Genomic DNA, 26,811 nt, shown 5'->3' on the forward strand with positions numbered 1-26,811 from the left:
GGGTTCTGTTTATGATAACATAGTAATTGGTAGTGAAATTCATAGCTGGACATGATGGCACACATGTGCAGAGCTGGGTTCTGAAGTCGCACCAACTGTGGAGGCTGAGGCCGGAGGATTGCTCAGGAGTTCGACACTGCAGTGAGTTATGATCACAGCACTGCACTACATCCTGGGTGACAAGAAAGACAGGAAAGGAAAGGGAGAAAAGAAATTAAGATATTCTGCTGCCTGCGTTTCAAAGAGCCAGGCAAACATATCTGTTTTGCTTCATTTAGTTTTTCATCATTTCCTTCTTCCATAGAAAAACATGTTTTGAAACCTCTATTTAGCCTCTATTGAAACCTCTATTTAGGTGCAACACACACACACACACACACACACAGACACACTCGTACACAAATAAAGAGGTGCATTGCAATAACTTCCAAAAGTTACTGTATAACTTTACCAATATCTTGATGTCCTTCAAAAGATTTCTTGTTAAGAACAATGAATAGGCTACATGAATCTAAAGAAGAATTTCACAAACATTCTGAAATTCTTCAAATTTGTCCTTTCTCTAATATCTAAGTAGACTTCTTGCTTCTAATTGTCTGTGCAGTTCTTATGAAGTCATTTCCTTTCAAGGAAAGTTAATGATTGAAAGTTACCATCCTATTAGCCAAGTGATTGATGTTAGATAATTGCATTGTGAAATATAGCGGCTACAAACAAGAGCCTTCTTGTTCTCACCAGCTTAACACTCTTTCCTAATAAAGAACCAGAATGTGAGTTCCCAAATGTTATTATTCACACTTTGTTTTACAACCAATACACTATATAAGAGAGAACAAAGGTGTCACTGATATATGAAGAATGCTAGTGTTAAACATGAACGTGGTCATATTTTCCACTAAATTTGGAATAACATTAATATATATAGTTCAGCTCTAAGGCAAATGCAACCAGATAAACTTCAACCATAATCTACAGAGAAGGGGAATTATTACGAATTTCACAATTAACAAGAAAATGCTTTTCAATACAATTGAAAAAGAAAGAGTTTGCTGATTTCTAGACCTCTTCAATTCAAGTCATTCAAAACCCCATATGTTAAACTAAGTATTGTACTAAGGACGTGAAATGCAAAACTTGAGTGATAGAATGTCTGCCCTGAAAGTGTAAATATGCAGTGCAACAAACAAGAGAGAGCCAGTGGAATAGGCTGTAGCCCTGTGTGCAAATACTTTCCACAAACTGAGAGTAAAGGAATATCAGAATATCAATAAGGATAAATAGAATTCTGTCAAACTAAGAAGGAAAAATAGATAATTCCAAGAGAATAGATTGCATAAAAGAAGCAGACACGGTGAAACTACCTGGAGCATTCACACAATGCTTTAAAATCCAGTGTAGCTCACGTGGAGAGTGCATGGCAGCAAATGGTGGGAGACAAAACTAAAAGGAGGATTTAGGATACACTTTACTATTTAAATTACCAGCTCCATTTTAGAAAGATCATTCTGCCCATGCCTATGTCCTGAATGGTACTACCTAGGTTTTCCTCTAGAGTTTTTATGGTATTAGGTCTAACATTTAAGTCTCTAATCCATCTTGAATTGATTTTCGTATAAGGAGTAAGGAAAGGATCCAGTTTCAGCTTTCTACTTATGGCTAGCCAAATGTCCATCAGTGACAGACTGGATTAAGAAAATGTGGCACATATACACCATAGAATACTATGCAGCCATAAAAAAGGATGAGTTTGTGTCCTTTGTAGGGACATGGATGCAGCTGGAAACCATCATTCTTAGCAAACTATCACAAGAACAGAAAACCAAACACCGCATGTTCTCACTCATAGGTGGGAAATGAACAATGAGATCACGTGGACTCGGGAAGGGGGACATCACACACCGGGGCCTTTTATGGGGAGGGGGGAGGGGGGAAGACCTGATGTAAATGATGAGTTGATGGGTGCTGACGAGTTGATGGGTGCAGCACAGCAACATGGCACAAGTATACATATGTAACAAACCTGCACGTTATGCACATGTACCCTAGAACTTAAAGTATAATAATAATAATAATAAAATAATAATAATAATAAAAAGAAAGATCATTCTGGCAGCAATTTGGGGAAGAAGAAAGAATAAAGATCAAGGATCATCATCAGGTCTGCCTAGGAGTCTAAGCGGGAGGTGAGAGAGCCTGAGCAAATACAGTGAAGGCTGAATGGGGAGCAGAAGAACCAGAAAGGTAACGTCAAAATCAAAGGTGCCCAACTTCATGGAGACATTTAAGAATGCAGGCAAACTTCAGCTTTCAAAAGTGTGTGATGCTATGAGAATTTGCATTTAATTCACTTAGCAACATCTCTATGAGATAGCACCATTCCTGACTTGTAGAAAATATGGTTGAAACCCAGACATCAAAGAGTTTATAACACAAAGAAGATTCAAATCTAAAACCAATAGCTATACTATTATTCTGATACTCTTTTCTAAAAACAAAATAGTTTTTTGTTATGTAGCCATACAAAATTCTAGGAGATGCTAGTTTTGCATTTGGGTGTATCTATCTATCTATCTATCTATCTATCTATCTATCTATCTATACCTATATAACTATCTTCCTGTATCAATCCTGTAGAGTTTGAGAAATTGTTATCTCTTATTCACAAAATTTCTTTAAAGTAACAGAAATATAGAAAATAATAATAATACTGACAGTAGGACTTCTGATTGCTTCTCTTTCCAATTCAGTCCTATTGGCTCTATATGACTCCTTGCCAATCTAGACACCCATGTTCAGAAACTTCTGGAATGTCCTGACAAACATTCCATGTACTCTGGTTCCAGCATAAACTACTGCTACTCTAAACTAACATTACCAAAACTATACCCTTTCTTCTACTTCTCATGCTGCAGAGAGTTATTCTGAAGCAACACAATACAACTTAGACCAGGCCCACTAAAAACGTATGATATCTCATTTCAATTGTATCTTTGTTACGACTTGGAAATGCTTACACTCATCAATGTATCTAAAACATTTTTGAAGTTAGAATACAAAAAGCAGTATTTTAAAGTATTTTAAATTTAGTAAGTATTTATTACATCATTTCTAAGGTTAATAATAAGCTTGCATTTTTCAACTATTTGCAAGTTGTCAAACAGTGTTTGATGTGCTTCACATGCATTATCCTATTTAATCCTCAGAGCTGATGGCATACTGCTGTAAGGACTAAAGCATAAACACAAAGAAAAGAAACGCCTCTGACCCAGCCTCCCATACTGAAGCCATGACTGTAAGTAAGACTTCAGACAAGACACCCCAATAACTCAGTAGATTCATTATCATTATTCTTAGTCTGCATCTGGAGCCACAGAGGTTTAGAGGCATTAAACAAACATTTCAAGGTCACAGAGCTGATAGCTGTCAAAACCAAAACTTAAAATAGTTCTACTTGAACCTAAGGTTAATTGTTATTTATATTATATTATTATTATCTGATATTCAAGGTCCCCCAAATCCTTACCATAGTATAAAATAAAAAATAGGAACTAAAATTGGCTTCAATTTACTGTTGTAGTTGCTTAAATAAGAGATAAATATATCAAGATAAACACAAAGATATAGAAGATGATAATACAAGAGGTTTAAGAAAAGCATATTATTAATTAGAGAATGCACATATAATAATATTTATTTTTTAATTTAAAAGCCAATGGTCAGAATTGTCTACCTCTTCTTCCCTTTATCCAAGAAGTCCTTGAAATGACACAATGGGTTTTGCATGTTTTTAAAGTGTAAACTCATAATCTTGGGGAAAACCAGAGTTTCCCAGCAGCAGATTTTATATTTTAAGAAATTATTGGAAAATTAGGAGGTGGGTGTGGTATATTTACTTGACATGAAAGATCAGAGGAAACTACAAATAAAGCCATACCAGAGAAGATTGTAGAAATACTCTCAAATGAGAGTTAATGCTCAAGAGCAAGAGAGTATCTGCAAGGACTTAACATCTTTACCACTGTTAAGATCTTTATTCTGAGAAGCTAGGCAGCATAGGCAGTCTTGATTCTCAACCTCCCTCAAACATTTTCTAAACAGAGTAAAGTATCTGCTTAGAGAGAGATCCTATTCAGTAACTAAGGATGAAGATTTACAGGAGCAAAGCTAACTCCAGACCACTGCAGGGACTACAGAGGCAGAAACACAAAGAAAAGAAATGCATCTGACTCAGGCTCCCATACTGAAGCAGTGACTCTAAGTAAGACTGCAGACAAGGTGCCACAATAACTCTAGCCAGTTGGATAGAGAACTCCTGTAGTGGGAAGATAAACACTCTCCCTTATTTATAATCACTCAGAGTTTTTAGCCATAACAAGAACACAGGTTCAATAACAAGGAAATATCAATAATCAAATATATTTGGGAAGAAAAAACATTGAATGAATGTATGTTTCAGAAAAGTAAAGGTTTCACATAAAGAAGAAGCCCTATACATGGGCCACATGAAAGGAATTGAGTTTAAAGAACTACATGTTCAATAGGCCCAACAGAAAGGAATATCTGACAGAAAGGAAAAGTTTCTTTCTTTAAAGAAATTAAAATAACATATTTTAAAGGGAAACAAAATCAACATGTTGAAGATTCGCTTAAACTGGAATTTCTGACTGAGATTTTCTATCTGAATGCTAAGCCAGTGGCAAAGTGATTGAATGAGAGAGAAATTAAGAAAAATGATGAGATGTATCTACAGGTTTCAAGATCCATATAAAATAAATTTATAAAATGAGAGTACACAATAAATGGATAGAGAAAGATAAAGACATGGTTGAATAAATTTCCCTGAGTTGTAGGAAGACAGTCCTCAGATTGAAAGGGTTCACAGGTCTCTCATCAGAAAGAAAAAGAAAAAGAAACGAAAAAACAAAACCAAAAGTATTCAGTATATTTTAATGAGACAAATTTAGATGTATTTTTGTCAAGTGTCAGATTCCAAAAATAAGTTGAGAGAAAAAAAACACTAGAAAATCTTTGTCGTAAAGATTTTAAAAGCTGCTAAAAGATAACGCCTGCAAGGGAATTATTTAATTATTTTAAACTTAACAACCTAAACCAGGAAAAAACTAGTTGTCCAATATAAAGTTTGAACTATAACCCAAAAAATTCTGGTAAAATTCGTAGATGATAAACTGATGAAAACAGAAAAGAAATTCAAAAAGATATTGCAAGATACAAGACACATTTTGGGGACAAATAAAAACAAAATTATATCTAAATAACTGTTTCTAAAAATGTACATTTAATTAATCAAAAATATACAATAGTATTACAGACAAAACAATCTTGGGGGTAATTTATGGGAAGGAAAGAATAAAAAAGAGGAATATTAAACATAATTTAGCATATCAATGAAAATAACATTTAAGAAATAATGCTTTAAATGAAAAATGAGAAGTATTTTATGTTAATAAAAGTTTAAATCCACCGAAGAAATAGAAAAATAATGAGCATATTTTATATTAAAAGATTTAGCAATGAAATTTATAAAGCACAAAAATGTCAGAAGCACAAGAGAAAATTTAAAAATTTTATATAAATCCTAATTGACTTCAAAAAGCCTCTCACACAGAATAACAAACCAAGTATTAAATACATGAATAAAGAAAAATAGCATATGATTAACAAATATATTGGGCAACACAAGAAATCCCAATAAGTTTCAAAAACTTAAAAATCCTACATACCACGTTACTTAACAAAATGCAATAAATCCACAGTAAAATAACAAAAGGATAGTCCCAAAGTATTTTCACTTATAAATTCACCTATAATTAATTTTTTTAAAACAATAAGCTAACATAATTTAGAAATCAAAGGCAGATCGAATTTTACCCAATTTATAAAATATAGTCAAAGCTGTTCTCAGGTAAAATAAATAATAAGCCAAAATTAATAAAATTTAAAATAAAAGCATAGATTTGATCAATAAAATATTTTAAATACAACTTTATTTGGGCTAGCAAAGATAATTTAGAAAATTTAGTAAAGATATAAATATCAAATATTACTAGGAATGTGAATGAATAAATGAATGAGTTCAGTGGGCATAAAGTAATTATATATAAATACATTTTAAAAATCTAGATATAGTGCATTAATTCCTAACAATATGTAAAGCATAAGAATTTATCTAGAAGTAGAAAACCTGACTAGACTAATACGTATAAAAGAAATTGAATAAGCCTTCAAAGATAAAGCCAGTACTTTTTATTAATATGATCTAGAAAAGAATACAGAATGTGCCTAATATTAAAAATGAGATTCGAGTCCTGATATGTCACACTAAAAATGCATTGTCTTAAACATTATACAAAATAATATGATATAATAACATCAAACACTTTAAAAGTACATTTAAACCAGTATGAACTAAAATGGCTTGATATAAGATAAGAAATGAACAATTTTCCCATATATTGGCCAACTTTCATTAAAAAATACAATTAGAAGGTCCCTCAGAAAACTAAAAATAGAGTTACCATATGATCCAGCAATCCTACTCCTAGGTGAATACCCAAATGGAAGGAAATCAGCATATCAAAGAGATATCTGCACTCCCATGTTTGTTGCAGCACTCTTCATAGTAGCCAAACTTTGGAAGCAACCTCAGTGTCCATCAATAGATGAATGAATAAAGGAAATTTGGTACTTATAAACAATGGAGTTCTATTCAGCCATACAGAAGAATGAGATACGGTCATTTGCAACAACATGAATGGAACTGGAAGTCTTTCTACCAAGTGAAATACACCAGGCACAGAAAGACGTATGTCCTCACATATTCGTGGCATCTAAAAGTCAAAAACAATTGAATCTATAGAGATAAAGAGCAGAAGGAAGGTTACCAGAGGCTGGGAAAGGTAATCGGGTGGGTGGGGAGGAAGTGGAGATGGTTAACAGGTACAAAATAATAGGCACAATGAATAAGACCTAGTATTTGATGGCACAACAGGGGCGATACAGCCAATAATAATTGTACATTTAAAAACAACTAAAAGATTACAACTGGATTGCTTATAACACAAAGGATAAATGCTTGAGGGGATGGACACCTCATTGCACATGGTGTGATTATTACACATTGTACACCTGCATCAAAACATCTCATGTATCCCATAAACATACACACCTAATATGTATTCACAAAAATTAAAATTAAAAATTAAAAAATATATGTAATTAAAAGAAAACATTCAACTAAGCATAGTTAAAATGCCATAATACATAAGAATCAACTTAAAGAAGAATTTGAGGCATATATAATTTTTCAATCATCATAGAAGGAGAAAAGGAAAAATATTGTTTATATCTACTGTTGATAGTGTGTGAAAAAATGAATATCATCACATAGTTTTGGTAAGAGTGTGAAATTGTCCATCTTTTTTGAAAGGGACTTAGTATTGTCTATGCAAATGAAAAATGCATACATTTTGCTTTGGCAGTTTAACTTCTGACTGTGTGTGTGTATATATGTGTGTAGAAAGAGATTCACAACAGCATGGATTATAATGAAATACATGGAAACAGAGTCTGTTCAATGAACTGTGATGCGTTATGATAACTAAAGACAGAGCTATAGACACAATATTAAATGAAAAAGAGCAAGTTTCTTAATACTAGATGTAGTATGATTCATTTATGTAAGTTCACATTGAGGTGCACTGAGCCCTCAGTTTATGCTTTATGATAAACATGTCTGTAGAAAGATTATCATTCTTGCTAGTTTAGTAAATATATCTGAAATATGTACTTTACCTTTGTTTCTAATGATCACATGTAAAACTGAAGGATTTCAGATAATCCAAGTGGTTTTTTTTCAATTTATGTGCAAAGACTACTAGAAATTACATTCACTGAAATTAATTTCTAAGATATTTTTCCACTTTGGCTCTAACAGCAAAAGTTTGTCACTAGACTTATTCTATTACTCAGTATTTACTGACTATTATGAGCATACTAACATGATAAGCTCAGATTTTGTGCCAAACCTATGATGGACTTTCATTTGGTTGAATCACAAAATGAAACAAACACTTCTCTGATTTTAGTATGTGCTAATAAATCTCTAGATTGTTTTGCTCTCTGATCTTGTAATAAGCTGTTAATGTAGCAACTGAATATTTTGACTTTCTTCCGAGACAAAAGAGAAAACAAATAAATGATAGAAATTTTCTGCTTAACAGTGTTTTTATTGCTTTTCATTCAGTGTGTCATAAGATACATTTTGTGGAAAATGAAATTCTACAGAAATCGCTTCTCTTTATATCATATAAGTTAGATAATTCAAAAACTGCATTAACAAGTTACAAAAATTGTGAGCCTCTTTGATACTATCATAGTTTATAAATATACACTATATACATACAGTAGTTTATTTATTCAAATTATTGTTTTATTGGGGATTTGGGATATAGTTGGATAGCTCAGAAGAGAGTCTGGGCAATTTGTAGGCATCAGATTTGAGAAAAACCTAGTGAAAGTTATTGTTAACAGGATAGAAATTCAATAGTTCCCCCTCTTCTGGGTATCTGGAAAATAAACTGACATCAAGAAACATTGAAAACAATTCCATTTGCAGAATATAGCTGTCTGGTACCCCATTGTGTCGATATAGTCTACAACGATTTACAACATATAGTTTAAATGAGTGACTAAATAAATGTTTTCCTAAATTAATAAATAAACAAACTGATGACCAGGAACATAGAAGAAGAAACACCTTACCTTTGAGTACATATATATGCAATACAATAATTATTTAGAAAAATTCATTGCATTTAATACACGAAATAGGGTATTGAACATCAGGACTTCCTTGAGTCATATTAGTCTTCTCAGACACACAGGGTAGATTTCTAAACTTCTGTTTTCCTACCATTTCAACTAAAAAGTCATCCAGGAAATCTGTAATTTTAATCTTCCTGATGTGAATTGTATCTAATACAATGTTTTACAAATGTCTTGTGATACTGCCCTAATTCTGACCCTTTTCATTCTGTCTTCATGATTACAATAGTTTCTGATCTCATCTTCCCACTCTATTAATTTTCAAGTATATCCTTTTCCTTACTAAGTAGTATATTCCTAGAAGGCAATGCCTATCATGTCACACCTGTCTTTAAGATCATCTCCTACCTCCACACAGTAACAATCTTACCATGGCAAACACAACTGCCATTATGTTGACATTAACTGACCTTTTGATGGTCTTTTTTTCTAAACAAGGTCCTCATGAAACCTACATTAAAATTACAGTGGAAAAGAATCTACCGTGTCATTTTATTACTAACATTTTTCTAATCTTATATCTTTTTCCAACATTATCCATCATTTATTCATTAATTCAACATGAATGTGGTAACTGCACTAGGCCAGGCACTATATTTGGTATTAAAGACATTAAATATTAGGTTAGGTCTCTACTGTAAAATAAACACGATCAAATAAGAAAAACAAATAAACCAAAAATGATAATTCAATACGATTCTTGTATATTTTTTCCCTCCAAACTTAGTAAAATTTCTTATGCAATAAAAACTTTCTTGAAATTTTATGTTGAAATGAAACTCTCTTTTCCTTTTTCTGCTATACCATGTTATTTATCTCTCTATTAAGGTATCTATCTAATTCTCCTTTGCAATATACCTATTTCATTCATTTGTTAAGTGAATATTTCACAGTTTAGTGTTTCCTAGATGTTTCCTGTGTGCCCCCTACTGGCTCATCAATTCTTTTAGGATAAATCCTATGTCTTGTATTCATCATGTCTTGAAAAAGTATAATATTATATTTTCAGATTTAAAAAGTAAATAAATCATGTAAGTATACACTGGAAGATGACGTGATTATAAGAAGACTATCGTATATATCTCTAATAAGAGTTAATTTGAAGTTAAGTTGCTTTGCAACAAATGCATGCCCAGAAAAACCCAGCGTTGCCCACACACTGCTCTAAGTAAGAATGCACCTAATGCATTATGCTTAATTTGAACTTCACAATTTAAGGGCCAAATTGAAACCAAAAAAATGTGTGTGCGAAGATATATAAATAGAATGATAAAGCTTTGGAATATTAGGATATGGGAGAAGACTTGGAAAATTAGAGAAATGAAAAATGTTTATCTGTAGAAAAAGAAGCAGGATGGAGAGAGAATGAATTGCCATCTTTAAATTTCATATATCCAGACAGCAAATCTACAATGAATGCAAAATACATAATGAAAAGGTAGTCAGAATTTTATTGTAATCTGCTGAGTGTCATGTAAAGGCTAAACACTGAATAGGAATTCCTTAATTGCAATATTGAAGTAGAAGAAAGATATTGAACTAAATTATTTCTAAGACACTTTTCAAGTCAGAGTCTAGGATAATTTAAATATTTAGCTATAGCTTAATTTTCCATTGTCCTTTTATTTTAGGATTTCATTGTTTTTATCTTAGCTAGAAAGAGTGGTTTATAAGTAAATATATTTTTGTGTTATTGTGCTAAGTAGTGTTTTCAAATATACATTAATGGAGCACAGATTTTTCAGAGGTAAAGAAAGTTTTCTAATAAATTAATGAGTCATTAAAATGTATGAATGTCTACAAGGTGTTCATCAATTATATAATCAATCATAATCGAAGGTGCACTTTGGTTTCACATATAAGTTTCCTTCCTAATGTAAGTACTGGTCTAATTGTGAAGATGGGATATATTTAATATAGCTAAATAATAAATCCATGCACGATAGCAAATACTCTACATGTTTGATTTTTTTGCCATTTTCCCACTTTTAACAACAACATTTATCATATTTATATAATATCAAGAAAAGTACTATTTTAAAAACAGAATTACAAAACTCTACAAAATTTATTTTTGTATATGATGTGACATTAATGTGTTTGGTGGAGAGAATGAATAAGAAGACTTAAAGAATAAAGAAAAAACACAAGTAATGAGAGAAGCAACATGATAAAGACATCTGTAAAGGAAGAGTCTATGACACGTGTTCCAAAAATCAATGGAAGAAGCAATCCATTGAGGGACTCCAATAATTACCTTGGGCAACATAACCATGCTGAATCTGAATTTTCTTATCTTTGTAGGCAAGACATTGGCACAGATTATCTGAAATGTCCCTTTGAACTCTAAACATATAATTTTACAAAATTATCTCTGCTTTCACCATCAAGTAAAATACATTTCAAATGCTTTGCAAAGAAGGCAGACTTTCCTCTTATGAAAGGAAAAATACATCGCTGTTATGGCTTTGGGGATATCTTGTCAACTGTGTATTCCAGTTTTGAGATTTTTTTTCTTAATAGCTTCTCCTTTATTTTAACAGTTATTAACGTTTCTGCTCCAAAAATCCCTGTGTTTCTAGAAAGCTAATCATTGTCAGACCTTCTTTTATTGTTTGTTTTGTATTTAATTTTACTTTAAGTTCCAGGATACATGTACAGAATGTGTAGTTTTGTTACATAGGTATACACGTGCCATGGTGGTTCGCTGCACCCATCAACCCGTCATCTAGGTTTTAAGCACCGCATACATTGGGTATTTGTCCTAATGCTCTCCCGTCCCTCGCCTCCCATCCCACAACAGGCCCTGGTGTGTGATGTTTCCCTACCTATGTCCATGTGTTCTCATTGTTCAACTCCCACTTATGAGTGAGAACATGGCGATGTTTGGTTTTCTGTTCCTGTGTTAGTTTGCTGAGAATGGTGGCTCCCAGCTTCATCTATGTCCCTGCAAAGGATATTATCTCATTATTTTTTATGGCTGCATAATATTCCATGGTATAAAAGAAACTATCATCAGAGTGAACAGGAAATGTACAGAATGGGAAAAAATTTCGCCATCTACCCATCTGACAAAGGTCTAATCTGGAATCTACAAGGAACTTAAAAAAATTTACAAGAAAAAAACAACCCCATCAAAAAGTGAGAGAAGGATATAAACAGATGGTTCTCAAAACAAAACATTTATGTGGGCACAAATATGTGAAAAAAAGCTCATCATCACTGGTCATTAGAGAAATGCAAATCAAAACCACAATGAGATACCATCTCATGCCAGTCAGAAAGGTGATTATTAAAGTCAGGAAACAATAGATGCTGGCAAAGCTATGGAGAAATAGGGATGCTTTTACACACTGGTGGGAGTGTAAATTAGTTCAACCACTGTGGAAGACAGTGTAGCAATTCCTCAAGGATCTAGAACCAGAAATACCATTTGATCCAGCAATTCTGTTACTGAGTATATACCCAAAGGATTATAAATCATTCTGCTGTAAAGATACATGCACACTTATGTTTGTTGCAGCACTGTTTACAATAGCAAAGACTTGGAAGCAACCCAAATGCCCATCAATGATAGAACAGTTTCGAGATTATACATTACCTTTATTTCTGGCCTTTCTATTGTTCACTTTTCTGTCATTCCATTGCTTATTAACAACAGAGAGCTTGAAGGGAACAGACCCTGTGGTAAAGTGAAATCAGAAAATGCTGCTACTTGGTCCTTTTAAAAACATAAAGAGTATGAAACACATTAAAATGAAATCTTTGAACTAATCATGAACTAAACATTTGCCTTATCTTTACTGTGGATAAATAAGATTTGGCTATGAAGACTGCAGAGCATCTTGGTGAAAATTTCCTTCTCAATATCTAATGATAATGTCAACAAAAAAACTTTGAAATATAAACATAATTATATAATTATTGACGTATTTAGTCATTAGAATTTTGCCTAATAGGGGGTTGGGCACGGTGGCTCACGTCTGTAATCCCAGCAGTTTGGGAGGCCCAGGTGGACAGATCACGAGGTCAGGAGGTTGAGACCATCCTGGCTAACATGGTGAAACCCCATCTCTACTAAAAATACAAAAATTAGTCGGGCGCGATGGCAGGTGCCTGTAATCCCAGCTGAGGGATTACTGAGACAGGAGAATTGCTTGAACCCGGGTGGCAGAGGTTGCAGTAAGCCAAGATCGTGACACTGCACTCCAGCTTGGGCAACAGAGTGAGACTCCGTCTCAAAAATAAAATAAAATAAAGAATTTTGCCTAATAAGAATTTAGTGTTGGTCCCTAAGGAAAGCCATGCATTTAAAAACTGATTGTAATTGAATCCCTAAAGGTGAAACAAAGTAAGCAAATCATAAAAGAATTCTAAGAAAATATGACTTTATCTGATTGTGATATAATATAGAGACATATTACCTGAATATGCAGACATATGATGTATGTATTCTAAGTCCTATTAGTATTTATAATACAATTATTTTTGAGTACCATAGTAACAAACACAGACATGAATAAAATATGCCAATCTGATTTATAGGCTTATACGTAGAGTACGTCATAATATAATTTTTGAATAGATCTTTGCTTTGTATGAAGTAAGATTTGGATTGGTAAAATATTTTGTGTTCATATAATTTGAATGCTCATTAATGACAGTTCAAGAATTATAAAACTATGAAGATTTTCTGAACGGAACATCATAAAAATTGTCTAATGATCTTTGTATGGCACCATTAGCATCTAAAATATGTGTGTGTATATATAGAAAACACTTTTTTTTTATTATTATACCTTAAGTTCTGGGATACCTGTGCAAACCGTGCAGGTTTGTTACATAGGTATGCACGTGCCCTGGTGGTTTGCTGCACCCATCAACCCGTCATCTACATTAGGTATTCCTCCTACTGCTATCCCACCCCTAGCCCCCCATTCCCCGACAGGCCAGTATGTGCTGTTTCCTCCCTGTGTCCATGTGTTCTCATTGTTCAACTCCCACTTATGAGTGAGAATATGTGGTGTTTGGTTTTCTGTTCCTGTGTTACTTTGCTGAGAATAATGGTTTCCAGCTTCATCCATGTCACTGCCAAGGACATGAACTCATCCATTTTTATGGCTGCATACTATTCCATGGTATATATGTGCCACATTTTCTTTATTCAGTCTATCATTGATGGACATTTGGGTTGATTCCAAGTCTTTGCAATTGTGAACAGTGCTACAATAAACATACATGTGCATGTGTCTTTATAGAAGAATGATTTCTAATTCTTTGGGTATTTACCCAGTACTGGGATTGCTGGGTCAAATGGTGTTTCTAGTTCTAGCTCCTTGAGGAATTGCCACACTGTCTTCCACAATGGTTTAACAAATTTACACTCCCACCAACAGTGTAAATGCATTCCTGTGTCTCCACAGCCTCTCCAGCATCTTTCGTTTCCTGACGTTTTAATGATTGCCATTCTAACTGGCGTGAGATGGTGTCTCATTGTGTCTTTGATTTGTGTTCCTCTAATGACCAGTGATGAGATTTTTTTCATATGTTTGTTGGCTCCATAAATGTCTTCTTTTGAGAAGTGTTTGTTCATATCCTTTGCCCCCTTTTTAATGTTTTTTTTTTTTCTTGTAAACATTATTGGTGTGTAGAAACACTACTGATTTTGATTTTGCTTCCTGCAATTTTACTAAATTCATTTATTAAATTTAAGAGAATTTGGTAGAGTCTTTATGTTTTTCTAAATATAAAATCATGTCATTAGCAAACAGGAATAATTTGACTTACACTTTTCCAATTTAGATCCCCTTTATTTTTGTATTTTTCTTACCTACTTGCTCTAGCTAGGAATTCCTAGCGTGAATAGTAATGGTGAAAGTGGGCATCCTTGTCTTGTTGCACTTCTTCGAAGAATGCTCTTGACTTTTCCCTATTCAGCATGATGTTGGCTATGGGCTTGTTGTATATGGCCTTAGTTATTCTAAAATATGCACCTTCTATGCCTAGTCTGTTGAGAGTTTTTATGATGAAGGGATGATGAATTCTATCAAATAGTTTTTCTGCATCTATTGAGGTGACTATATGGTTTTGTCTTTCATTCTGTTTATGTGATGTATCACATTTATTGGTTTGCATATGTGGAACTATCCTTACATGTCTAGTATAAAACCCACTTAATCATGGTGTATTATCTTTTTGATGTGCTGTTGGATTTGGATTGCTCATATTTTGTTGAGGATAGTTGCATCTGTGTTTATCAGTGATATTGATCTGTAGGTTTCTTTTTTTTATCATGCCCTTTTCTAGTTTTGATATAATGATGATACCGGTCTCGTGGCATTAGCTAGGGAGAATTTCCTCCTCCTCTATATTTGAAACAAGATTCTTACTACAACTAAGCTATGCAGACCTATCAACAATGAATTCAAGTTTGAGACATCATTAAGAAGAGGGCTCACAGGACTAAAGTTTGGTGAAGGAGACAGTCTGTCAGTGTCTGGATTTTAGAAATGTGTTACAAGCTTGATCATTACTCTTTTATTTTGATTGTATATGTGCAGTATTATATTGCTGTAAAAATTGTCTTCTACATTCTAAAATTTCTGAAACAGGGTTGCAGCTAAATATCGAAGTGTACATTTAATGTTATAGTCTTTTTTTCTCTGGAAAAATATAATACATGAATAAAATAATATATTCTTAAAAATTTTTAAGTGATACTTATTCAGTATCATAAAATTCTTCTTCTCTATTGAAAATGAAAAAAATCTTAGGAATGTTAAAGCTGATTATCAGTTATATAAAAATAAGAGATTTGCCTATTAAACAAAGCAATCTTTAATATAAATTCAATATTACATTTTTTTTTCTTCTATCAAGTGGGTATGGTAAACACAGTAAGTAGTTAAGAATACTGTCTTTAGAGCCATAAGATGAAGTTTTAAATTCTTAATCTGATAAGTGCCTCTTAAAGGATGTAAATACCATCTTGGAAAAATGCCCCAACCATTTTAAGTATCAAATGTAATATAAAGATAAGAGTATATTACTTCTAGGATTGTGGTTAAAATTGAACATAATATTTTTTGAAAAAACAGTATGGTATTTCATTAATACTAATACCTCAATATATGTTTAATTATTAAGATCAACCTGTGATGGCATTATTTGACCATGAATAAAAATGTACTTTAAACGTCTAAAGGATCATTGTAATATAGATGTTGACGAATACTTCCTGTTTGTATCTATGAAAAAGAAATAGATAAGATTATCTGAAGGCAGAAACAGTAGAATTCATCAAGAAGTGATTAAACATCGAAAGACACACTTCTCATCAACTCTTTCTCAAGAAGCTATTTACGTCAAAATATAGCTCTCTGTCCAGAAACATTTATGTCTATGCATTTTCAGATAATTGCCTGGACCCATACTTTGAATTTTCTTTCCACAAAGTGTACAATGTATATAGTCTCTCATGAAGCTGTAGTGAGTGACAGGGAGAATCCTGTACCACCAGAAACTGGTCTGTATGCTACACTGTAGACGCCAAAGTCGGCTGCTAAATAAAGAGGCATACAAAAAAAAAAAAAAAAAAAAAGTCAATCCAAAGGAGCAAAGGCAAGCTCTGTGACTAGCAGCTAAAAATAACTTCTAAAGGTGAGGGCTGGGAAAATCCCCTGAGACAAGGTTACAAATCTAGATTTGAAGTAGACAGCCTTTTATAAAATGCCAGTGGAAGAGCTCTTGGTGAGATAGAAGGCTGTTACTGACTCTGAACTAGTCGGACAAGTTAAACAAGTGGTAGTCTTAGGAAAAGGGTATAATAATTCTAACTACAAGGTATTGAACAATGTTTCCCTTATCACTTAACAAGAAATACCTTAAAGAATAGGACACAGCTATAATGTGAAACTTTGTTCTTTCTGTAGGAAGAAAATAAAATGAAATGCATTAAGGGAATGCCTGTGTGACTTTAGCGAACAATTTCAGCAGAAAAACTTGCCTGATATTAGGCAACAAGACTGGAAATTAAGATGGAGGCATTGGCCGGTTGCGGCGGCTCACGCCTGTAGTCCCAGCACTTTGGGAGGCCGAGGTAGGTGGATCACAAGGTCAGGAGATCGAGACCATCCTGGCTAGCGCGGTGAAACCCCGTCTCTACGAAAAATACAAAAAAATTAGCCGGGCGAGGTGGCGGGCGCCTGTAGTCCCAGCTACTCGGGAGGCTGAGGCAGGAGAATGGCGTCAACCCGGGAGGCGGAGCTTGCAGTGAGCTGAAATGGCGCCACTGCACTCCCGCCTGGGCGACTGAGAGAGCCTCCGTCTCAAAAAAAGGAAAAAGAAGAAGAAGAAGGTATTGAGGCCGGGTGCAGTGGCTCACACCTGTAATTCCAGCACTTTGGGAGGCCGAGGTGGGCCAATCACCTGAGGTCAGGAGTTCAAGACCAGCCTGACCAACATGGCAAAACCCTGTCTCTACTAAAAATACAAAAATTAGCCGGACCTGGAGGCACCCGCCTGTACTGAGCGGCTACTCAGGTGGCTGAGGCAGGAGAATCGCTTGAACCCAGGAGGTAGGGGTTGTTGTGAGCTGAGATTGCGCCAGTGCACTCCAGCCTGGGTGACAGAGTGAGACTCTGTCTCAAAAAAAAAAAAAAAAAAAAGGCATTGAATTTGCTTAAGTAAATTTACAATTTATAATGATTTATGGTATACTCTTGGCTTAAAAGAAGTGATTTTAACTTGGTTTGGGTTTTACAATTTCAATTGTGTGTCAAATTATCTGCATGTCAATACTTTTTATTTGTTCATAAGTTAGACATTTAATGCATGGACTTCTCGCTTTAATTTTACCCCTGTGGCTCATGTTAATCCAGATTCCTAATTTACCACTTCCATTAATTTTAGTAGCTACATACATCATGACACAGTTCCCACTACCTCTTTATTTATTCCACTTCCCGATCCACCCTTCATAAGCAGTTGCCTGTCTTCCCTTCTTCTATAGAGTCCTTGAACATAATTTTCTCAATCAAACATGTTCTTAACAAACTAACAAGATACATTTTCATGTGTTTGATATACTTTGCTTGTTTTGTTTTGGTTTTCCCAGATAATTTCTGCTTCAGGCATGACTACACAGACCAGCCTGAGGCAAAGGTAAACAAATTAATGTGAAAAAGGAGAGGAAAAAATACATGGAAAACAGAATACAAATCAGCATTTCAGTACATTATCCTGGCCTTCTTATTTGCTTTTTATCTGAAAGGAAAATTCTTATTTCTTCTCTGCTCAACTGTTACTCTCACTACTTCACTTCTGACACCAAATGTGTGAGCTTTTTCTAAAAACTTCAACTTAATCCTCTAGTAAACACTAACTGGGTGTCCTTCGATTTAATTAAATTCTAAAACTAACCAGAGTTAGCACAGACCCCACAGGCACGTTAAGAACTCAGTCTCAGAAGACAGCCTTCTATTTCCAATGTCAGTCGCAAGTCTAAATTGTCACCTGTGCTTCTGATTGGCTATAAATTGGAGATTCTCATAAACCCCTCCTCAGGCACAATAACTTGCAAGTATGGCTCCCAGGGGTCGGGAAAACAGTTTATTCACTAGATTACCAGTTTACTATAAAAAGGTACAACTGAGGAACAGCCAGCCAGGAGAGATGAATAGGTATCTGTAAGAGAACTTTCATGTTTTGTCAGATGCACCACCCTTCCAAGACTTGCGTGTTTTCACCAACCTGGAAACTCTCCAAGCTCATCCTTTGGGGTTTATATGGAGGCTTCATTAAGTAGGCATGATCAGTTACACCATTGGCTATTGGTGGTTCAACCAGTCTCCAGCCATTCTTCTTTCCCTGAGGTGAGTGTGGAATGGGGAGGAAGGTTCCAACCACCTAATCACATAGTTGCTTCTCCTCTCAACCAGCTAACCATCTTTGGGGACTTTCCATAAATGGCCTCATTAACACAAACTTAGGTCAGTTCAAAGGGTCTTGTTATGAAGAACATAACAATTCTCCTTTTATCTTTATCATTTTTATCACTTAGGAAATTCCAAGAGTTTCAGGAGCTCTGGGTCACAAATGGGACAAAGACCGAATACATGTTTCTAATTATAAATCACAATATCACAGTCTTATTTAAAGTAGGGTGACAGCTTTGACTCAAATTAGAAAAGCCTTTCCTTCGGACCTAGTGGGCCCTGTTGATCCAAGAGGTTTCTACTTTCTATTTGATTGTTGGCATTACTTCATGTGATCCATTTACTTTCTGCATTCATATTATACATATATTAGGTCAACGATGAGTGACCTTCACATTTCCTTTTCTGTCATCAGAAATCTTATTGACCTGTTTCAGTATTTAGGGAATTTCTTGAGATAAACTTTTACTACACTGAATCAATTTTACTCGTTTCTGCTACTGAATAGCTCCCATTAAGTTATTTTTTAAATATTTATTTATTTTTGAGATGGAGTCTCTCTCTGTCGCCCATGCTAGAGCGCAGTGGCGTGATCTCGGCTCACTCAACCTCCACCTCCCAAGTCCAATTGATTCTCCTGCCTCAGCCTCCAGAGTAGCTGGGATTAGAGGCATGCGTAGCTAGTCTGGTCTGGAACTCCTGACGTCAGGTGAAGCACTCATCTCAGCCTCCCAAAGTGCTGGGATTACAGGCATGAGCCACATTAATCAATTTTTTAAAATTTAACTTTTTAAATCTTTATTAATTATTATGTCCTATCAGAATTTTTAATGGATTGACACTTTCGACCTCATTGAGATTACAAAAAAGGATATTTTTAGAAACTTTCTCCTGTTTATCAGCATGTTCCTTTTCTATTTTGTTTATTTGTTTATTTTTCTGAAAGATTTAGGGGATACTGGATATATTGCATAGTTGTGAAATCTATTTTTTAGTTTCTGGTTTCTTTAAGAGGTTAATACTTGGTTGTTCATCTTCATATAAACTGCCTTCTTTAGAATATACATATGTGTGTATATATATATGTATATATATGTGCCAAATAATTTTCTCTTTGCTTATTCTTTCAGAAGGAAGTGTGTCTTTGGACCCTCATTATAATTAAGATAGTCCTTTTAGAGTTTTTTTGGGTGTAGTTTAAAAAATTAGTCTTACATGAAGAGGGAAGAGGAAGGATTATTTTTTCTGCATTCTCATATTGATAATCAGGAACTGTGTTTTCCTGTGAAGCACTGACGTATGGAGAAAATATCCTCAGGGAACCGTGTGCTGATGGAATGCACAATCACTGCTGTGGGGATTAATTTTGATAGTTGGGAGTTAGTTTGGGGGCAAAACTCTCCCCTCTAATGGGCATATCTGATCCTGTATCAGTAGTAACCACTTTTACAGGGCTCTCTGTGCCTCTAACGAGAGAATAGATTGCCTCCTCTCACAATCACCTTTGGGAATACATTGGGCCCACCTGGATAATGCAAAATAATCTTCCCATTTCAGGATCCTAAATTTAATCACATCTACAAAGTCACTTACGCCTTGTAATATAACATAGTCACAAGGATTAGTAGGGGGACATCTTTGTGAGACAATTATTGTGTATGTCACAGCGACATTTATAATATAACTGTAGCTTAAACAAATGTTAACATCATAAAACAAAAAGACACTGAGGATTCACTGCAATTTAAGAAGACAAAAGATACATAAAAAGTAAGTGCAATGCATGATCTTGGATTAGACCTGGCACCAGAAAAAAATTGCTATAAATTATTATCAGAATAATTGACATAATTTAAATAATTGAACTATGATTATGTTAATGAATGTTCTTGTTCTGAGGAAAAAAATGCACAGAATTATTTAGGAATCAAAAGGCATACTGCAGCAACATACTCCCAAATGTATTGATAATAATAATAAATAAACATAAAGAAGAAATGACAGAGTAAATTTGGTAAAATGTCAATAATTGGTTAATCTATTAAAGAGATGAAGGAGTTCCTTGTGAGAATTTTGCTAATTTTTCTGTATCTTTGAAATTATTTCCAAATAAAACTATATAAAATATACTTTCCAAAAGATCTCTTACATTATGAAATTATCAGGTAAGCTCTTTATTTTCAGCACATATACAAACAGGGTTAAACAGATATTATCTTTACGACACATCAACTGAGGATGACAGGAAAAGTAGATAAATGAGGTTCAGATGAGAAGGCAGTAGAGTCAAATGTGTTCAGGGTTGGTCCCTAAAGTGAGGTTGCCTTTCTGTCCAGTGAGAGGGTACTATATCGGACTGTGAGGTCAGTGATAAATTAGACCTTCTTTCTGAGCTTCAGAGTATTTCAGAAGATTTTTTCAGTAGTGGAGTAACATGATAGAAGCAATAATTAAGGCATAAGTGTTGGTGATGGATTAGAGGAAAGTAACTTTAGAATTTGGCAGCTATGGAAACTTACAACATGCTATATGGCTTTTTTAGCATTCTAATTTTGCGATGGTAAGAATCGAAGCTTGTATATCAGCAGGTGGCCTGGAGAGGAAGAGGTATGGAGTTATTACAAAAAGGAATCTATAGTACTTGAAAACAAGCAAGAAACAGCAAGACAGAGGAAGATGAAACTAAGAAGAATAAGAATCTTTTGTTTTCAGTTTCGATAATGAAGCAAATAATGGAACCGATGACAGGAAAATTGGTATGTAAAGATGATTAATTTACTATTTGGCATTATAAGGCTTACTGAATGGCAAGATAAATAATAAAAGATAATCAGTAAGATATTGCAGGTGTAGGACCTGATCTCAGTAGATACAAAAGAAAGTTCAGTTATAAAACTTAGTCAGCAGAAAACGCCTACTGATTTTGATAACTCACATTAACATTAGGCCTAGAGTTATTTGATGTTATGGAAACATGGAAAATCTAATATGGTAAGAAGAGAAATCTATTTTAACTTAATCTATTTCCATACTTACACTGCAATAAGCTGTCATTTTATGCTGTTTAAAGTTTCCATTTCAAGATAAAATGGATTTTGTATGTATAATTTGTCTCTAATTTTATCATGTACTGTTATTTTAAAGCAATGTGTCAGATCTATTTTAATCAAAATTTCATAATTTTAGAACCTGTGTAAAAATTAACTGCAAAATCTGTGAAATTACACTCGAGTTGTCATCAGTAATTCCTCCTGGTACTTTTTAGAAAAAAATTCATTCATTCCCTCCTCCAAATATGCAATATAAATTCTACTCTGTTAATGGGTTCTGCAAAACTGATGATTATGGCTTAGCAGTTAAATACTCTGTAGGGATTTTTCTTCTTTTTCACATTTCCTAGTTCTATAGCCCCCTGAAGAACTTCCAACTGAAGAAAAAGTTCTGTTTTTTGTTTTATCTATCTATGCTTCGAACTAAATCCAGTGGACTGCTCTCCATGGGATCCCATAGTTGTGTAGCATCCTTTGAAAACAATAGCCTCCATCATCACAGACATTTACTGAGCACTTGCAATGTATTAAATGTCGTATTAGTGGATGATAATTTAACAGATGAGAAAGTACAGTATATTTGTTTCCTTCTGCTTCTGTAACAAAATGCCACAATCATAATCCCTTATAATACTGCAGAATTACACTCTTACAGTTCTGGAGATCAAAAGTCTAAAAACAAGGTGTTAGTAAGACTGTGCTCCTTTAGGACGCTTCATGGAAGAATCTTTTTCTTTACCTTTTCCAGCTTCTAGAAGTCATCTCATTCATTGGCTCATGGCTTTTCCTCCATCTCCAAAGCCTATCACTCCTACCTCTGCTTCTGTCCCAACTCCTTTTGCCTTTGACTTTTTTACCTCTCTGCTAAAAGGACCTTGTGATTACATTAGGCTTACCTAGATCCAGGATAATATCTTTAATTTATTCACATCTTCAATGTCCCTATTACCATTAAAGATAACATATTCACAGGTTCTGGAAATTAAGAAGTAGACATCTTTGGTCTCAAACTCCTGACCTCAAGTGATCCATGCACCTCTCCTCCCAAAGTACTGGGATTACAGGTGTGAGCCGCCGCACCTGACCTAGAAGTAGACATCTTTGGGAAGCCATTATTCTGTCTACCACACATCAGTCAGAGATATAAATATCTTGCCAGTGTCACCCAATTTCTTACAGAGCAGAGGTCCGAACAAACTCAGAATTATGTAACCACAAATCATGTGCACACAATCGCTACACCCTCCTGTCCTCCCGGATAGGTCTTATAGTCTCCATCTTCTGAGACTCCCTATCTACATCAATTCCTAACAATAGTGCCACAAAACACATATACTTCATATAATGAGGACTTTAGAAATGGAATCACCATAAGAACACATGTTTTATTCCTTCAAGAAAATCTGGGCATATACTACTTGTCTATAAGCCTTACTATGCTTTTTTATATTTTGAATTTTTCAGTGTCAGACACAAAAGAAGTGATAGAGCTGAGTTGTTTGATCTTGACTCTAAAATAGAAAATTAAACAAAAACGCAAAATCTGCTTTTTGCTTCATGTTCTCGCTACCTGTATTTTCACATAAAGCCAGTGTGCTATGCCCTTTTGCATTTCATATTCACATAACGGCCTTAAAAATATATCCAAAATACATTATTTATTTCAGAGTAATGGATATTCACATTTAAGTTATTGAATGTGAAGCCTTAAAGAATTGATGTAAATACCAAAGCAAACACAACAGTCAACTATAGAACTCTTGTCAAGATAGGATATATTATTTTGTCACAGGCTTCTTAATCTTTTTGTTTATATATGTTCTTTTGGTGTCATGAGTATCTCCATGTGCTGAGCAGAATTTTATAGCTAAGAAACAATAGCATCAATACAATATCAGATTTTCAAAAATTGCAAAGTTGATTCTGGGAATGGAAGGGGTGTCTCCAAATACTTTTAAGAATATAGTCCTAGCTACACAATATCTTGAAATAATACTTATTAGACATATAAATTAGAAATTAATCTGTATAGAGTTGCAGTATCTAGCTATTAAGAAGCTTATGAAATCCAGCTTCCTAACTCTCATATTCTGACAGTTTAATTTTTGTTATATTTTGGACATTCCCAATCTATAACATATCCTTCTGTTGTTAAAAAGAGTGGGTCCCTAAAATTAGACTACACAATCACAATGCACTTAAGTATAAAATTTCTATAGATCATAAGGTAACCTAAAACCTCTGGATTATTTTAGTATATTCTTCCCTACAATCTTTCATTTTCAACATTGTCAAAAAATTATTTAATGTGGCAATGGTAACTTATTCCATAAATCTATAAATTCTTGTGTATTCTGATAATTCTATGTCCTAATAGCATCATTGCTCAACAATATTTTGTAAACCCAGAACTTTTTAGGCATAGCACTAGTTTGAAATTATTTTGCTTCTTTTTCCTTTGTATTACTTTTTCATATTTTCTTAGAACAACAAATTCTTAGTTCTCCTTTTGTATTTTCTAATTATACTTGCTAAGATATGCCATTGTAAGATAACACAGTATGAAATGTAAGGTTCTTCATGATTTCCTTTTTTAAAATATTAGAAAGGAAAGCAATCCTATAATTTCTTTTGAATAGAATGTTTATCATTTTATCTGAAAGAATAAGAAATAAGTTTAAAATAGTATGTCAAAAATTTGACACAAATAGTTTCAAATGAACTTCATGCCACAGTAGCTTTGCTTTTTATTGCATTAGTAATATTATAATTCAGTTGGCACATTTTCTAAATTAGGTTGATTGCATTAAGACCATCAGATATAACACACAGCTTTCCTGCATAAAACGAGAAAATAGATCAACTGTATGATACTCAGTTTGCTCACATTTTCCACAATTGTTGAGTTCTTAGACCTTATGTTCCAGATATAGATAAGCATGGTTATTATTATGCTGGAGTCTAAAACAGGAAAAATAAGAAAATTGTCATGCCTCAATTGAGGAAACACTTCCAGACTATTTTAAAAGATGTTTTTATTCATTATATTTTTACCAATGAGCACATGCTCAAACATAGTGTAGTTACTTATTAATCTGTTTCATACTATGATTTTAAAGGGAAATATATTAATTATTAGAAAAAATTCTTACATTAAATGCATTAGTAGGATTAAGTAATTTATACAATATGCTGATGCAGTGCCAAAATAGAGGCCCAATTAATTTTTCTAGCACAAAATTTTTCCATATGTAGTATTTATTTATAATTCTCCCTTTTACTGTAATTTGTTGTTTGTATTTAAATAATTTAAGCATAACCCAGCTTCTATATAATAGCTCTTACCAGAAGTTCAGTTGATAATTACTTGAGGAAATATGTTATAAATGCATTTTATAAAAATTGTGTACTTAATAATAACATAGATTATTACCATTTTTTAGCAGTTTCTACGTGTTTGATATTGTAATATATGCTAGTGTTCACAAAAATCCTTCATAGTAATGATTTTTCCGTTTCAGATTCATAAGGTGAAGATCAAGGAATTTAACCTGACTAGTAGACTGCGTAAGTTATTTTAATGTGCCTAACCTTTTGAGCAGCATGAAGAAAAATCTAGCATTTCCAAATAGTGGTGATCATGATGAAAAATCCATTTAAACTTTCATCATATAAAGACAAGCTGAACGTTTCATAATATTTAGGGTGCATTTTGTCAGTCTTACAATAATTTTAAAGGCAGACATATCATATAAGGTTTATATTGGTTCTGAATAACTCTAGAAGATATCACACTTTAAACAGATATATATGGAATATTTTGTTAGATGCTATGCTCGATATTTAGTCAATTCAGGCTGCTATAATAAAGTCATAGATTGGGTGGCTTATAAACAGCAGAAATCTTTTCTCACAGTTCTGGAGACCAGAAGTCTGATATCAGAGTGCCAGCATGGTTGGGTTCTGGTGAGGGCCATCTTCCCAGTTGCAGACTCCTGTCTTCACGTTGCTTTCTTATATGGTAGAAAGGGGACAAGAGAGCTCTCCAGAATCTCTTTTTACAGGGGCACTAATCACATTCAAGAAGTCTCTACCATCATTACCTAATTACCTCCCAAAATTCTAACCTCCTAAAGCCATCATATTGAGGATTACAATGTCAACATATGCATATTGAGGGAACATAAACATTCAGTTAATAAAATTTAAATCTGTATTAGTTGGGGTTCTTCAGGGAAACAGAACCTATATATAAATATATAAGGCTATTCTTACCTTTCTATGCACATATTTGACATATGCATTATGGACATTAAAACCAAGATGATGATTAAATATAATAGGTAGCAGGCCAAATGAATAAGGTTTTACATATAATTATTAATTATATTTTTGTTTGTGGCATATAAGACGTATTCTACAAGTTCATTAAACTTGTTTAATAGACATCTCATCTCTGTCTTAGAACGTATTTTTGATACTTTTTTATAATGTAATGATTTGACACAGCTACATGACTGAAGAAAAAGGTAGCAGCAGATCCATTTATATTACCGTATTTCCTCACCATACGATAAAAGAAGTAAGATTTAAATTCTATCACAAACCACATATTCAACATAAATTGAAGGCAGAGATTGCTGAAACCTCAAAATGACTCTAAGTAGAAAGAAAAAAAAAATCACTAAATCCAGCACACAATCTTGCATGCTACATTTCCCATCCCAACCCACTCTGAGACTATGCGGCAAGCAAAGGCAATTAGGAAAATTGCAAAGAAAACAAAAGAAGAAACTTAGAAGGAGACAAAAGACTAAGTCCATCCTAAGTCTTAAAATACTGAAAATTAAAATAAAAATGATCAAATTACAGTATGGTTAGAGCATGGGCTACAGAGAAGGAATGCCCAGGTATATGTGATATCTTGGAAACATGCAGCTTCTGAGAAGCTTAAAGATGAAAAAGGAGAAATAAGCACCTTT

Source organism: Papio anubis, chromosome 10, assembly GCF_008728515.1.
Source record: "Papio anubis isolate 15944 chromosome 10, Panubis1.0, whole genome shotgun sequence".
Taxonomy (NCBI): Eukaryota; Metazoa; Chordata; class Mammalia; order Primates; family Cercopithecidae; genus Papio; species Papio anubis.